The sequence below is a fragment of the Platichthys flesus genome, chromosome 12 (genome assembly GCF_949316205.1).
Source record: "Platichthys flesus chromosome 12, fPlaFle2.1, whole genome shotgun sequence".
Taxonomy (NCBI): domain Eukaryota; kingdom Metazoa; phylum Chordata; class Actinopteri; order Pleuronectiformes; family Pleuronectidae; genus Platichthys; species Platichthys flesus.
In genome coordinates, this window is record NC_084956.1 from 17,060,108 (window position 1) to 17,077,798 (window position 17,691).

The 17,691-nt window shown below is 39.7% G+C and overlaps 1 long non-coding RNA gene across 1 annotated transcript; it reads left to right on the forward strand.

The window, feature by feature from the left end:
* Nucleotides 1–10,525: 10,525 nt before the first annotated feature.
* Nucleotides 10,526–12,388, forward strand: LOC133966005 (uncharacterized). Its single transcript, XR_009923913.1, has 3 exons — nucleotides 10,526–10,572; nucleotides 11,336–11,396; nucleotides 12,204–12,388. It is a non-coding gene; the product is annotated as an uncharacterized LOC133966005 (long non-coding RNA).
* The last annotated feature ends 5,303 nt before the right edge of the window (nucleotides 12,389–17,691 follow it).

Consider the following 17,691-nt stretch of genomic DNA (forward strand, 5'->3'; position numbering starts at 1 on the left):
TGCTGCCTTTCTAGGTCAGAGGCCTGGCAAGCTGGAAACCGACTGCAGATGTATTGATACAGAAAAAAGGTGTGTTCTTAGGGGTTAGCAGAGCATCCAAGCAACATTTGTACTGAGATGACCCGCGCACACACTCACAAACACACACCCAGACACACAACAGAGGTTTTGCTCTGTTCTTTTGTTTCATGCAGTCGAGTTCGAGCTAATGTGCCTGAAGTCTGTGCCAGCTCCGTAAAAAGAGCAAAACAAAACAAGAGGAAAGAGAGAGACGGTGGCAGGTTTGGAGGTGAGATCCAACTTCAAAGTTTCCTGGCAGCCTCAGACGTTTCAGCTTTAAGAGAGCGTTGCATGTTTTTTTAAAGCTATCAAAAAGGTTTTAACTCGCAGCATCACAGTTCTCAGGATTCAATCCGGTCAGGGAGCATCCGCACAGAACCACATAAAAACTTAATTAGAATCACTTAGTATCAACTTGGTCTCTCTGGTTAACATCAAGCCGAGTTGTTCCTGGTTGTGAAAAAACATACATAGCCTACTGTAAGATTTATGTAAGAGAGGTTTATGTTTCATTTTCATCTCTACTTTAATAACAATAAGATTTTATTCTATGTTTCCTTGACCTGCATGCCTGATTTATCGTTCCATCTCTTCAGAGCACACCGTGAGTCATACCCCCCCCCCCCCGAGGTTGTGAATACACTGGAAAGTTAGACATATGGCACACTCTAAAGTAGGTTGTACTTCAATGAATCATACTTTAATGCATCGTTACGGAGGATGCCTAATCACCTCCATGGGTACGGGCGCCTGTACTATTCAATGTAGAGGATATTCTCTGTGACAGAGTGACTCATCATGCTACAGAGGGATTGGTCCATTGCTCCCTGAGTTCAAGACTTTATTGGACGTCTCATTGCCTTTTTGGTTAGATTTTATAGGAAAACATTCCTCTTTCCTGTTTCATATACAGAGTTATGGTAGAATGTGGGCAATATTTTTACATGCTGATCTACCTAAGGGACGGTAAAGTTTGATGCTGCTTTATAAACCCACCATGTGATAGCAACTCCTTTGCGGAACATTGTATCCCGGGATGAATAAGATGTATATCTGAAAGAATTGAAGTTTATATAAACCTTTTTAATTCAGAATAAGACAGCAGAAAGAAGAGCACCACTATTTATTTTCCACTGGTAGTGCTATAATTAGCAACGAGAAATCTGACTCATCGCTAGAGCCAAAATTGTCAAATATGTCTTATTATCCAACAAATCCCCAAAGTGGAGAGATACACACTCAGCCTCGGTGTGGCACTTTCAATAAAAGGGAAAAGTCATCCAAATATAATTTTGGATTCTTATCACCTTCATAAACATGGTGTCTTTTGTTATTGGCAACTTCAGATAACGAGAACAGGCTCTGTCCAAATCATCTGTGAAATGACTTCACGAACAGCGCAACCCAGACCGAGCAAAACCGTTCAATAGACAACCCAAGATTTCATCCATCCCTTTTAGAAGCGTATAGCCAAACCTTCACCTGCTCATTCTCTGCCTGGAATGAATCCACATTTTAAATACATTTGATTGTGCCTGTGTGGAATCATCACCCAGTTTCAGTACAGGAGGACACATATGTTCAATGGGTCTTTTTGGTTGTTTTTCCTTGCTCCACTCGAGTGTTATTGACAGAGGATGTACAGATTTTTACCTGTCACTTGCTGTGAGGCAATAATACATCAATATTTTAGCATTTACCCAAAATGCTACACCATTGTAAAAGATGCACTGACGGGGATAACGAAGTTGTCCAGCAAATCCATGAAGGCCAATAATTACCTAAAAAAAATAAACTGGCATCAAGCATCACAGACCAAGTGAAGCTATAGCTGTGTGTGCATTAACTTCAGAAACACTGTTTAATTAATTTCAATTGTAAGAGAAAAAAACTGTACAAAATGTCTTAATTTGAAATATCTTGCTCTAAGTTAGTAGTAAGGGGTACAATCAATTTAAAACAGACTCTTTATGTTTGTGACATAAAAACGTACACTTTCACACAAATTCCAATCATGGAGGGGAAATAATTACATTCACGTAAATTATGCTCCACAAACTCTGCGGGGCATTTCACGCTCAATCCTGAGTGGTTGTTAAATGATTATTAAGGTACGCTGCATGAGCAAATCGAATTCTGCCAATCAACCAATGTTTTTGTAACCTTTCTTTAATCTTTGCTAATCTTTTGTTTCTGTTTACGCTGTTTTTCTTTTTACACAGCCTACAGTGTGGTTTAAAAAGGCTGGGTAGGCAATCAATTCAATTTATTTTTGAATTAGACTGTGGTTTAATCACTGCCTGGGAGTGGATTTTTTTAATCACCCTTAGCAAAGAGCAGGGAATATATCAATAACCCATTCCACTGCAATGTGGTTTGATGTGGTTTGTGCAAAATTTAGTGAATTATTTCTTTAAAGATCATGGTTAAGATAATGCTCAACAAGATTCCCATGATATACAGCTAGGTTTAGGGTGAAAACACTTAACTGATAGCACATGATGACTATCCATCAATTATCTTGACCGCTTATAATCTTGAGAGTTGTGGTGGGGCTGGAGTATATGGGGTACATCCTGGGTAGGGCGCCAGGGTATCACAGGGCTGACATGGGGTGAACAGATCACACTTAATGGTCAATTTAAAAGCTCCAATTGATCTAACTCCTATCTGCATGTCTATGGACAGTGGGAGGAAGCTGGAGTCCCCAGAGAAAACTCACACAGACATGGGGAGAACATGCAAAAGGCCCCTGCCAAAACAGGAACCCTTTTGCAGTGAGGCGACAGCGCTGCAACACATGAAGATCAAATGTATATTTATATTTGGCTTGAAGCAGGTTTCCATTCTGCTTACAATTTCTCATGTTTATTGACACAAATTACTTTTTACTTAAATGTGACATATCTAAACAAGATGCAAGGCACTGACCTGTTGTGCTGAAATCAAATGTTCCTCCCGTCTGTCCAACAAAGATGTTGACACCCTGTAATGAGAGACAGGGGTTCAATTTAAGATGTGAAACAGCTGCAGTTGACCAAACCACATTTAGATTAAAATGTCAGCTGTCACAAACTCTCATAAATTGTGAAGCACGCCATGGTGAGGTTTTTCTCCCCCTCCAACACACTCAACCATATTGATTAGCAGCAGTAAAACGAACAATAGGTCCTGACATACAAGGCATTTTGAGTCTGATTGGTTCCTGCTTACTGCTCTCTAGTGTCTGTGGCACACTGTCAGGGGGTCCAGGGGTAATGGAGAACTATCCAGATTCATCCATTACCCATGAGCAAGGCACCTTACTCCCCCAACATCTGCTCCCCGGGCGCCGTACATGGTCTCTCACTGCTCTGTGTGTCCTGCACCAGATGGGTAAAAAGCAGAGGTTAAATTTCCCTACCTGCATGAATATGCCTGTGCGTGTCTGTGCATGTGTTTGGGACTAATAAATGCATCTTAATCTTAATCTTAATCTTAATCTTAATTAAAAGGATCACGGTATATGGGAATTCTGTTGACTTGCGAAAATACCTTTCTAAGACATTTCTCTTGTGTTGCTCTTTCAAGAAGTGTGAAAAAAATATCTTAGTCAAGGTATATATGCAAGAGGGTCTCCAGAATATTTTCCATTTTGTAGCAGGGGCCTTGGTTTAGACAAAATAGTGAACCTCTGTCTAATCAGGGATGTATTTTTATTACTCTACCTGGATACATGGAATAAAAAAATATATATAATCCATTCGAATAAGATATGTGTGGTGGATTTTTTTTTTTTGTCTTTAACATTGATTTTGTGACTCAGGAGATATGCCTGCTCCTCCACTCATCAGAAGATCAGTGGTTCGAGTGTCCTTGGGTAAGATGCTGAACCCCAAATTGACCCTGAAGGCTGTTCAGCAGTGTTAGAATAGTTAGTGTTACATAACTGCTGCATAAAGTGGCACTGTATGAATGTATGTGTAGGTGCCTATCAGTGAATGTGACTTGTAAAGTGCTTTGAGTAGCGGAATAAGACTAGAAAATAGTTGTATGAAGTCTGACTATTCACAGTCCATTTTATGTGTTAAATGTTTCAAAACATGTGCAAAGATGAGGGGTCAGGTGATACAAAGATCATTCAAAAAAAATTTAAGATTTCAAGAAATATCTTTCCTTTTAAAAAGAGACTTTTGTCCCTCACGATCTTGCTCTGTGTCTCGAAGCATAACACAGCTTGACTAATCAGATCATTATCACACTGATCAGTGCTAACGCCAAAAGTGAAATAAATAATTAATATCAGCAATTAGTTCTGCCTTTGAAAATGACACACTGCGTTGAAATATTAAACCGCAACAAGAATAGGAAGATTCAGCTCTTTATGCCTATAACAGTAATGTGAGTTCTTGGAGAGCTAAAGCAGAGAGATGGCTTTACTTCTTTGAGCAGACGAGAGAAACTGTTTCTGAGCTGGAATCAGTGCAGAGTTTTAGAGTGCTGGTTTATTCATGTCACGCACTCACAACACGTTGAGGATGTTTGCGAAGAAATGTCCATAAACAGTGTCAGAGTCTTCCATGCTTTTATTTACAGACAACATTTACACGCATACAAAGTGTGGCCTCTCTCCTTATGACTGGCTCAGGTGCTGCAGCTTCCCATATGAGCAGAGAATTTCATGGAAGTGACAATATTGTCATTGATCAGTCCCTTACACGCCTAAAGCAAAAATATCATTGAGATTCTAGAGTGGATCCAAAATTCCTTATTTAAACAAGGGCAAGAGAAAAGAATATTGATTTACTCTTGAGATGTAGCCTACTTTCTTGTTGTGTGAGAAAATGTATTGATTCACCAAGGGCTGCTTTGTTGAGTACATAGTCTACGATTTACTGTAATCACTGACTAAACAAACGTTCTTGATTGAATTACTTTATTTAAATATTATACACACACACACTACTTCTGTCACATACCATTCATTCACTCTCAGCTCAGGCGTCAGGAGCAATTTGGACACCATGCAGACTGACTTTCTGGTTCGGGGTCAACCCGCTCTTCCTCAGCAGTCACAGCAGCCCCAATGTTTGTGGGTAATTCTTAGGAGACAGGGTTATTATTAGAAATTCGAATGAAATTTTAAATATCAAAAGTGTTAAACACAACATGTTTACCTTATTACAATTTTTACTGAAAACATGTGACCCAAATCTTTCATCACAATGGTTTTGATCCCTGAACAAAACCAAGCAGGCCTCAGGACGTAAATCTGTTTCAAGTCCTGCTTTGTGTGGACTGTGCACTCACCATTTCTCCTGAGCATAATCTTTAAGTATGCACTTGTTACATCTAAGTGAAGGTTCGGACCCCAAAGCAGACACAGAGTGGTTTGTAGATGGTTAAATGAACAGAGTTTATTAGCTGGCGAGGAAAAGGAAGGCAGGAGTAGCAGAGTGCTGGCTGGCTTGTAGGTCCTGGCAATGTGGAGGATGAAGAGCCGAGCGAAAAGGTACACAAGGGTTCTGGATGAAGAAAGCAACAAGGTTAGTGCACATCTAAAAGACAAAGAAGTCAAGAGTGTCCTGCTTATCACTTGCTACCGTATTGGACGGAATAATCTGGCGTTGAAGTGCTGACACGCCCAGGTTTATATGGAGGAGGATGATTAGGAGGATTGGATGCAGGTGTGCCTCGTCCGGCTGCAGCCACCAGCCAGCCACACCCCCTGCCACACACAACACACAGGGAGACACAGAAGGGAAGGGGGAGAACACAGCCACAAAACACACAACACAAACACAATCACAATCTCCACAGCACTTTTCAAACAAGAAAAGTCGTTCACCAAGGATTGCAATCTAAGCATTATTACTTTGCATCATAGTTTATAAATGAAATGTATAATAGCAGGGTCACCCTGACTGTCTTGTTAGCATAGTTTAATCTGCAAGGGCGTGAAAATATCGACATTATCAATCTTCTTCTTCTTATCAATCGACTTGTAACTCTACTATTGAACATCAAAGTGATATTTTAGATTGTGCTTGTAGATGACCCTTTGCATACTACATGTAAAGTATTATTGGTCTTATGACATTCTCATTATACAAGATGTCCTTGACCTGACGTTGAGATCTGGTGAGTAAACTTGCTTCGGTGCACGTGACTCTGATCTTTCTGTCTGAGGTCTGAATGCATAATTTTACCTTACAAACTACAATAAAAAAGAAACATCTCAATTTCCTTTTAATAAGCAGAGAAGAGAGATACATTCAAATGGATTCTTGGATGAAAGTAGTGTAACATAAGAACACTAAAGCGAAGTGCTCTGAGAAATGACTGATTACAGTTGCTACAAGTGGGCCGTTGTCTTCTGTTGTCCATCATAACAGTTATTGAGAAACAGTACGATTCTCTAATTTATTGAACAACAAGGGTCCTGAATCCTATCTCAGTTCGGTGATCTTGCAAATTTGGTAAAGAGTCAGTCTCTGCTGTCAATCATTTTATTTATGGCCCGAGCACTGACAGGCACTGACAGACTGTGAGGCCCTATTGAAATTGTAAGGATTATTATAATTATTTGTATTATTCAGACAAATGAATTGGCTTTTTTAGGGCTTTAACATGCTCAAATTCCTACCAAAATTTGCAGAAAATTTGAAAGTGGTGAAAATTTCGATCTTCACAAAATGAAGTACATTCCATCTGGTACTGGATTTTTGGGACCAATAATTACTTTTGGGAAACTTTCAGTTGTCAGAGTAGACCATCACCATCAGGAGTCAGAAAGAATGAATCAAAACGATTTGTTATCTAATATAATTAATTCAAAGTGTAGATCAAGTGATATATTCAAAATATTTGTCCTTCTCCGGGTGAAAGGGTCCATATTGTGGTAATCCTCAGTCGGTGCTTTAGGAGCGGAACATTTCCTGGACTTGACAATAGGGTTGGGTACCGAGAACCCGTTCCAATATGGCACCGGTACCTACCCGGACCGAAATGCAACGCAGATTTCGGTGCTTAATTTCGGTGCTTGAGCCAATTGAATACTGAGGTCGTCAATGCCTGCCTGCGACAGCCCCAGCCGCGGCGATACGGGGGTCTCCATGTGACATCTTCAATTGGCTCAGGCACCAAAGTCAGAGTCACGAGTCAGAGTGTGTTTTTTTTGTAATTTATTTTTATTTATTTAAGTATAAGTGTAAACTTTAGTTAACAGTTTATATATAATTCATAGTTTTCAGTTAAAAAGTTATTTGGACGGTGGCCCTGAGATCTCAACGATCAGCAACTTAAGAAAACACATGCAAGTTGACAAAACACACATGCAAGTTGACAAAACACAAGCAAAGTAAGAAAACATCTTCATCAATTTCACAACACAACACCTTACAGAAACGTGCTGCAAATAGACAAACGCGCTGCAAATAGACACACGCGCTGCGGCAACCCGCAGCGGTGTCCATCCATTTTAGCTGTCCTCTGGAAACACTTCCGTTGTGTTGTCGCCTGTATTTGCAGCGCGTTTGTCTATTTGCAGCGCGTTTGTCTATTTGCAGCGCGTGTGTCTATTTGCAGCGCGTTTCTGTAATGTGTTGTGTGTGAAATTAATGAAGATGTTTTCTTACTTTGCTTGTGTTTGTCAACTTGCATGTGTTTTCTTAAGTTGCTGTTTGCTTGTGTTTTGTCAACTTGCATGTGTTTTCTTAAGTTGCTGTTTGCATGTGTTTTGTCAACTTGCATGTGTTTTCTTAAGTTGCTGTTCGTCGAGCTCTCAGGGCAATCGTAGTTTTGTATTGATTTATATTTATGATCTACTTTAAACAGTTAATATATTTGGCAATAAAAAAGCCTTTCTTAAATGTCGTCAAGCGTCATTTTTTGAACTTATTTAAGTATCGGTTCAGGCACCGTTTAGGCACCGGTTTTGTTTTAAAAGTATCGGTTAAGCACCGGTATCGGATATAAACCAAACGATACCCATCCCTACTTGACAGTGGGAGGGAGTGTGATCTTCAGGCCGCCCTCTGTCGTCCTCAGTTGGTCAAGTTGATTTGTCTCCTCGTTTAACGTTTTCAGTTCATCCTGGGTCTCTTCACCTTGTTGCCATCTCTGTGACTTCTTGCAGCGCTGTGTTTATCGGTTAATTGGAGTTTCCTCTTGGCAACATTCAGAGCTGCTGCTCGGAATCGATTCTTCTGGGCATCAATAAAGTCCATATCTTCCTCAGTGAAGATGTGATCCAGTGCTTCCTTAATGGACTTCTCCTTTCTCGCGATCATTTCAGGTGTTGGAACTTTAATCCCAGCCGCTGTCATCTTCAGTTTCCACTGCATGAACTCTCTTATTGTGAATTCCTGGTTGGATGCATAGCAGAGAGTCAAATTCTGGTCTTTACCAGCATGCCTGAGTTTGACTACCAGGTTTGTCCGTTTTGATCCCAACTGGTAGACATTCTTCGACTCCATCACAGACACAATTTCAGCAACGCAGTGAGTTGGGCCGCTGATGCTGGCAGTAGCTACCCTGACGAAGCAGCCGGTCACAGTGGTGGCAAAGAAGGGCATGAGGCACCATTTCTCCAGCGTGTTACAGGACAGGCAGATCCTCTTGAGCTCTTCAGGAGGGAGAGCAGGATGAGTCACCTTTCCACGAGCTTTCTTCTCCTCATGCCCTTTGCCGTGCTCGACCTGCCTTTTGGATTTGATGCCAGCAGATCTCCCTGGCGCTGCAGAAGCGGCACCGGCAACAAGTAACTTCCTTTTCACCATGTCGCCATCTCCATGACTGCTTGCAGCGCTCTGTTTATCGAGGAATTGGACTTCCCTCTTGACAACATTCAGACATGCTGCTGGGAATCGGTTCTGCTGGGCAACAATAAAGTCCATATCTTCCTCAGTGAAGATGTGATCCAATGCTTCCTTAATGGACTTCTCCTTACTCATGATCATTTCAGGTGTTGGAACGTTCATCCCAGCCGCGATCATCTCCAGTTTCCACAGCAAGAACTCCCTTATTGTGAATTCCTGGTTGGATGCAGAGCTGAGAGTCAAAATCTGGTCTTTACCAGCATGCCTGAGGTTGAATACCAGGTTTGTACGTTTTGATCCAAACTGGTAGACATTCTTGGTCTCCATCACAGACACAATTTCAGCAACACAGTGAATTGGGCTGCTGATGCTGGCTTCAGTAGCTACCCTGACGAAGCAGCCGGTCACAGTGGTGGCAAAGAAGGGCATGTGGCACCATTTCTCCAGCGTGTTACAGGACAGGCAGATCCTCTTGAGCTCTTCAGGAGGGAAAGCAGACTGAGTCCCTTCTCCAGGAGCTTTGGTGCCAGCAGATCTCAGAAGGAACTTCCTTTTCGCCCCTGGCAACATCTCAATAGAAGGTTTTTGGGCTCCGTCAAGGGCCTGAAACATGAAACATAGAATTCATGATTTAAACTCCAGTCCCACCTTAACACAACATGTGGCAAGTGTTTAACTGTAGGAGTCAATCCTTACTGTGAAGTCAATCATTCAATCAAATTGTATTTGTATAGCCCATATTCACAAATCACAATTTTTTTTCATGGGGCTTCAACAATGTGTGACATCCTCTGCCCTTAACCGACAACAAGAGCAATGAAAAACGTCTTTAAAAAAAAAAACAGGGAACGTAGAAAAAGAACGTAGAAACCTCAGAAAGAGCCATATGTGAGGGATCCTTCTCCCAGGACAGACAAAAGTTCAATAGACGTCAAGATAAAGGAGAACACCAGCAAGATAAGGATGTTTGCAGCATTAATAAGAATAAACACTTTGTCGCACAACTGAAGGTCAATGAATTGATAGATTATTGTCAGTAATAGTTGAGTATCTGAGGAGAAATATTATATATCAGGCAGTGTCATCAGGCTTGTTGTAATCATAGTCCATTAACAGATGCCAGCACGATTCAGGATCAGCCATTATTATCACGTTCAGCCAACACAATACAGAATCCGCCATACAGGACACAGGAAGTGAGAGCTAGCTGCACCCAATGCTCTTTAACACACCGGTTGTTAACTGTGAACTCTGTTAAACATTTGTCGCTATCTTCATTATTAATATCAGCTTATTATCCTCTTATTGACTCTGCCCTTTCCTCCTCAACCGTAAAAAAAAAATAGTGCACTTCTCTACAATGACAGGGTCTATATGAATAATCTTGGCATCTAAATGGATTCCTGCAGAGGTGAGAGCATCAGTGTATAAGTTACTGGGTCAAAATAAATGAAGATGGTGTAAACAGACAAGGCAGTAAGGACTTATTAAATGTTTGTATAAGATAACAGGGCAGATGAGACAAATCTGACACCCTGACATTGTAGGAGTTAAATAAGTCCAGGAGGGGGCAGTAATGTAGGAGTTAAATAATTCCAGGAGGGGGCAGTAATGTAGGAGTTAAATAAGTCCAGGAGGGGGCAGTAATTCAACACCATGGATGCGAACTAACTCCCTATGAAGAAGAAAACTCCAATGGAGAAAACAGAAAAGGGTGAGATTATATTTCCATTTCTGTATCTATTTGTATCGTTAGCATGAATTAGCATTAGCTGCAGAAGCTTCGGTTATGGAACCCATGTGTGTTTTTGATACATGCTAATTTAGCCGCTTGGTGTTGGAGCTGTGTTGTTATCATTTGAATGTGGTTGCTATGGGCTGATGCTAGCTAGTAGACATCTTAGACAAAATGGCGCCTCGATTTAAAACAACAACAAAAGTGTCGTTTTTTAAAGTTTGTTTTTGTGGGGAGACATTGGACTCGTGTGACACTAGAGATTAGTCGGAGTGAAAACTGTGTGCGACGAGCTAAACGACAGTCTTGGCCCGGAAATACACTTGTTTTCACCGGAAGTGGCTACATATAAGCCGCTAACGCCACAAGTTATTTCGATCAATGTCGATTTTTGTTTACCTGCTGGCTTCGGTAAAAACATTATAATATCTGCTTTTAAACATTTGTGCATATAAAAAAACAACTGCTACCACAAAATCACTACTTCCTGTATTTGTGTTTGTTCAAGCTTTAAATTAAAAAAATCCCATAATGTATATTTGATTTGTAGAAGTACAGTATTATTAATATTAATATGGCTCACTGGATATCAGAAGTACCAATTGTGATACATTAACTCAACAAACTCTATGAAAATGTATTTGAGCTTTAGCCAAAACATGAATATATTATAATATATTACAGTGCAACGTGCAGTAAAAGTCAAAAGATCTAACCTGGCTGTGTTTTCTGTCCTTAGCAGAGTTTGCTCCAGAGTCTTGAAATGTGCAGCTGCTCATCTCACGATCAAAGAAGCAAGTGAGGTTTGTTCATAGAGAGGGTTATTCTCTATGAGTCCTGATCAGATCAAAGTATCAAAGGATCAGATCAATGTATCAAAGGACATTTTATACCATATATGGTAAAACATATGATCATAACTGCCATTAGCAATTCCCATATATGATATAAGTAAAAATAACCCCATTAGTTGCTATATTCATAATTTCAAGGAATGCTTTTATTGGTTTTATAACAAATAACTTAAAATTAGTAGTTAAATGATGTCAATTTAAATCAAATGATATAAAAAAAAACAGAAGCTACATTAACTGTTGATGCCTCACATTACAATAAGTTGCACAATATGTTTAGAGGTAGTTTTTGTTCTTTACATCCACTTAATGATTTGAAAATCATTAAGTGATTTGAGTAAGAACAGGTTTACTGTTAATCCAAAATTCACTGTCACTCACAGTTGTCGTCCCACTTCCTTACCTGACCATCTCTGCAGACCTGGGGCCATTGGCACCATCAGAAGCCATGATAGAATACCCACGTTAGCTTTCCAGCTTAAGCTCCTTCTTATATAACTGACCATTCTGTACTATACTTTGAAATTTTTGTGTAGTTTTTGACACCTTACTTTATGATGACTTACTGACAAACAGGAGCCAAACAAGTATTTTTCTGCCCCTTAAATCAAGCAAACATTTATTGGAAGTGTCTAAATTAAGTCCAGCTTTTGAGTAAATATTCCCCCATCGGTTCTCCTCACTGGTAGGTTTGAGATTTGTTGATATTACTTGTTGACTGTTGCCTGTATTTTTATTTGTACTTGTCCTCTTCAGATCCTGTCCCCTGGCTGCCGAAGAACTAACCTGCCTGCCAACTCACCAGCTTAAGACACACTGCCTGGATTCACCGTCAGACCACAGAAACTTCCAGGAACCTTGAAAAGTTGGTTTATAACTTGAGTAATAAACACGCTCTTTGAATCCACCTCAAAACAGAGTTTGTCTGCGTTTGGGTTCTGTCTGCCTGAAATAACACATATTGTATATGTAAGCAATTGAAACTTGTTTGTATTGTATTTGTATAATAAAATAAATAATTAAATCTTAATGGAAACATTAACACTTGAAAAACACTAGTGTGATTAAAATTACCTAAAATGACAAACCATCTTTGACAAAAGAAAAATTGACAAGTACTTGACTTTTTAGGGTGGTACGAGTCCCTTCGTAAAACATCAAGGAGGCAGGGTCTATGACCTATACTGCAGGCAGCAACCTGTTGGCAACAAAGACACTTTGGCTTTAGGCTGGTCATGTCCATCTATATAAACAGTCTGTCTATGATAACACAGTCTGTGGGCTTAACAAATGTGCACATTGTCAAGAAGATAAAGCAAGGTGGCACTATTACATATGGTATAATACCATATAATAAGTTAATGTGTTAAATCAATAACCTTAGCTTTAGTGTTCTAGATGTCGTTTACAGAGGTCGTACCCTCAGCCGGTCTTTCCCCATGTTTCCACTTTTCTACTGGATTTGCCTCCGTAACAAAGCCAAAAACATATCCTATGAACCTCATTTAAAAATGTTGAACAAACTGAATGAATATAAACACGCACACAAAAACAAGAGCAAAGAAAAGCAAACACAAGCAGCACAGTGTTTGCAGAGAAGTCCAATTAAAGTTATTACAGAAGTGTGTTTCTTTAATTTTGAGTCCCCGGCGATGGTAAAACCTCATTAAGAATGGAATTCCTGAGCGTGTGTAATTAGGTAAAAGAGGAAGAAGCAGGGTGAGTATAAAACACAGCCATCCTGCCTGTGCGCCCTCTCGCCTCTGAGCAAATTACGATCTGTACTTTCAAGCCAAACTGCACAGAGTAATGCAATTTTAATATGATTCTAAAGAGACAAGCCAAGGTCTACTCTGCTCCTTGTTATTCATGGGAACTCAGCCTGCCATCTGTCATCACATCTAAATCTGTCAAACCCCAACTCAGATGTATTACTCTCCTGCTGCGTGGTCAGCCACTTCAGTCTCAAAGCGCCTGTCATCACAAACAGCATCATGTTACTGCCCTTCCTGCTTTTTAAAGGGGATTTATGTTCCACATGCCCATACAAGGCTTTAATCAATTCCACATACACTGAATGAAATCGGAAATTGCTTTACAGGATGCATGACATCAGACAGTACAAGTGCAATTAACCCTGAGTTGCAATAAGTCGTTTGATCATTTCCATTACAAGTTCTTTGATGTCAGAAATTGGTTTTCTATATTCTGATGTAGATACCTCTATTTAAAAAAAAAAAAAAAACGAAATACATTCATCATTAAAGCAGCACCCTCATGCATGCAGCTCGGAGCATGCATGAGGGTGTCATAGCAAACAAGGCTACGTTCACACATTTAAGAATTTTCTGATTTTATGTTGTTGCTCACATACTTTAGTGCAATGCAAATAGGGTAATAAAATGAAAGGGAATCAACAACGTGGCTCAATATCAATATATTTTTACTCCTTAGTTTATATGCAAAAATTTCAACACGCAGATGAGAAACATCAAAAACTAATTAGGGGATTCTACCCAAAATTATAATATAGGATGTTTTGCTCATAGAAAATGTTATTATCAAATTATTGTTTATTCAATGTGACGTTTCATATTGCCTACCTTCTAAAATGCCATTGTGGCTGACACAATAGGCCTTTTTATGATAATTTTGGCAAAGAAAAGCAAAGGTATTACAGTATTTATGAAGGCTCTGTTTTATTCCAGCATCTGATTAAGTAATGACAGTGAACCCAAATTAACAATACTGGAACACTGAAAACAAAAGCAACTAAATAGAATTCAGGCATCATTATATCCATAACTTACACTAGTGCTTTTCCTGCTCTTTACATACAAAGATGCCTTTAGTGGAAACCTTACCTGTCATGTTAAAACCTTTGACTGCATAGAAAATTGATGTGTCTCAGTTTCATCCCACTCTCTTGGAATTAAGCCAAGATGAGCACAGATTCAAACGTTGACATTCTGTGCATTTAGAGCCAGATGCTCCTCAGTAGTAGCAATATTAACTGGGGGATGGAGCTGCTGATCGATGACATGAACAATTGAACACACTAAGAGAGATAAGGAGTATTTCAAATGAAAGAAATTAGCTTTGAGAAAGATCTAATTTGACTTTTTAGTTTGTTCCATGTTCCATGTGCTAACACAGAGGCAGGATTATGACCTATACTGCAGCCAGCCACCAGGTGGTGATCAGAAGGCTTTGGCTTCTCTTTGGGAGCTGTCATGTCATCCATCTTTATATTCAGTCTGTGACTAAGACCAATAATCATGTCAGGACTCGTTGAACAATGTCTGGCTTTCTAATTTATAACACACAGTCTAATCTGATTTGTATAGGACACATTCACAAATCACAATTTGCCTAATATGGCATATCAAGGTGTGACATCCTCTGCCCTTAACCCGCGACAAGAGTGAGGGAAAATAATTCTTTCAAAAGGGGGAAATATTTCGAGACTTCAGATAGAGTGATTATCATTAGATATTTATCTCAATAAACCAACTCAGGGAGTGACAAGAAACTTCACACCATGCAAATCATCACTTCATTCTTTTTACTACTGTTCTTTTTATCATCTCTTGCCACCACAAATACTTCCATTGTCTCTTACTAATAGCCTTTCCTGAGCACTAAAAGGAGCTTAGCTGTGTATCTGCATGAGCAGCTCTGTGGAGCAGACAGAAGACACACCCTGAGCAGAGAAGAATGATGGGACACAGGGAAGAGATACTGCAAGCCTATTGCTACTTGGCCCGGTCCTGGAGTGAGTCCGTCCAAAGGTGTGAGGGAACTGTCCCTAAGAGGGGTGCACATTAACCTAGGCCAGAAATTGTCGAGGTATTCATGACTGCCAAGGGAGTCTGCCTTTGTGGCGCAAGTGCAATAGGCTGAGCTTTCTTCACCCTCCTGCACATTTTGGCACCACCTTCTCCCAGATGACAGCTGGGGAGTCATTAGCACACCATCAAATTGCTCAAAACACAAAAGGACCTCACTGATGCGGAAAGCTAGAACTGCTTGATGTCAGAAGGAGTTTCAGAGGACATGTACTTGGCTCTAATAAATATGATGTTTTCAATAATGTTTTTCCACAGGGTTACTCTTGCGGTTTTAGAAATGAATACCAATTAGTTTAAAGGGGAAACACTTTTTTGGACATCTGCTCACTGTCACAAAGCCAAAACCCTAAGAGGGACCTTCATCAAACTTCTGCAAATCTTCTTTATAGTCAGAACACCTAATCACAATATTTTATATAAATCACCACTATCATGGTTTGTGAAGCTGGAGCATATACAAAGTCTGGCCCTGCTGTGGAGCTTCATAAAAATAAGTAGCAGACATTAGGAGCATCAATCTGACAATAAACCAGCGATGCAAGTTTGGACATAGGCAAGAATTACACATGGAGAAATGGCAACATCTTGACATTTCTGTTTACATGGATATAATTACACTTAAATTTTTGTATAATTTTTTATGGGCTATTTCAAGTGAGACAGCCTTTGTTCCATTATGGCTATTTATACAGATGTTAAATACCACACATTATACAGGGTCATTCAAGGAGGAAATCACTTGCTGTGTTATAATGGGACAATTTTACGACAAACACATTGAAACAAAACCAAGCTGGAACTAGTTATTATCATTTATAAGGGCACTATTCCATTCCAAATACAAGTGAATTCCTCGTGGCTCCACGTGTAAAGTCCACTGACACATCGGAATAGAACACAGCCATCCCTGCTGTCATTATCTACACCTGTGTGTTTCTGCTGTGATGAGCCAACATGGCTGCCACGTATGGGAACTATTGGAAAGCCACTTTAAAAAGTCACAGCAACCTTTTGTCAAACACCAACAGGACTGTAGCAAACACTTAAAGGTAGGTTTTACTTTTTTTGGTGAAGATTTTATAAAGTTGTTGATGCAAAGGTGTTTGCTAACAACACAACAGGAAACAGCAGCTTTGTTTGGCTAATGCTAACCCGGCTACACATGATAATGGTATAATGTGAACTCCTGTTCAGCTAATTTAACATTTACCAATATTAGTGTAAACATGGTGTTAGTTATAAGAAAGTTTGGCTGAGTTGCCTTCCTCTCAGGGTCCACAGGTGTGTTGTAAGCCATTGCTCCTTCTTTGGCAGGTTCACTGAACATTAGGCTGTTCACTAATGAAAAGGAACCATATGCTTTAACTGCATTGCCAGATGGGAAATGTTCAAGTATCACACCAGAGAGGCTGGAAATTATCTAGTTCTGGGGGGACATTATTGTACATGATGGCGTCTAATAAATACATAACGACACAGACACAATAGTTGAATTGTTTGTAATATAATTACACTTTCATGAAGCACAAAGCTAATATGTACATGCATTTTTATTGGCTGGAAAGACATCACGTGAGAAGAGATGCCTAAAACATAGTCAGACACATGATCCATAATCACAGACATCATCAAAACAAGCGTAATCACAGACTTATTAGTTAATGGCCTATTTACGGTAAGAAAAGTTGGAATAATTGTATGTTCTGGAAATCGAACGTACAGAGGGCACATGTTTGATACAGTTGAGTAAAACAAACGTCCAACCCGTTACCTCTACAATGGCATGGAAAGATAGCCAGTTTACCTAATGAGGTTTGTTGAAGCTTTAGAGTAAGTTTGGCCTGCCCGGCACATCCTAATTCTATCCCATTACCAAGCAACTATCATTAACCTAACATGGTTTTCTGTCTCTGTGTGTATTTGCAACTACTTTGGGTAATACAGTGCCTCGTACATTGATATTCATATAGTTTTAAATGTGTCTCACTCTGCAAACTGCTCTGTCTTGGAGCAAGCTTTTGGGATCAGAGATGCTTTGTGTGTAGGAGGTGAAAAATAATACTGCATTGGCTGCCAATAAGTGAAAAACCCAAAGTTATAAGATCTCCAGAGTTGAAATAACGCTTTTCTTCTTAACAATATGTCAAATAAACAATAAATGTATCACTAAGTTGGTGCAAAGAAGAAGGGAGAGTGTCATGAAACCAGACACTGTTGGCCTCTACGTTTATTACTATTGTGTGTATTCATGTAGTTTTATTATTTTTTGATTTCGTGTTACATCCTGTAGCTCTTTTTTATTTTGATCTAAAACAAAATGTTTAAAACTTCAGTGCTACCTCATTGGCAACTCATTGCGCAACACTAAACTGCAGTTGAGTGAAATATCCACC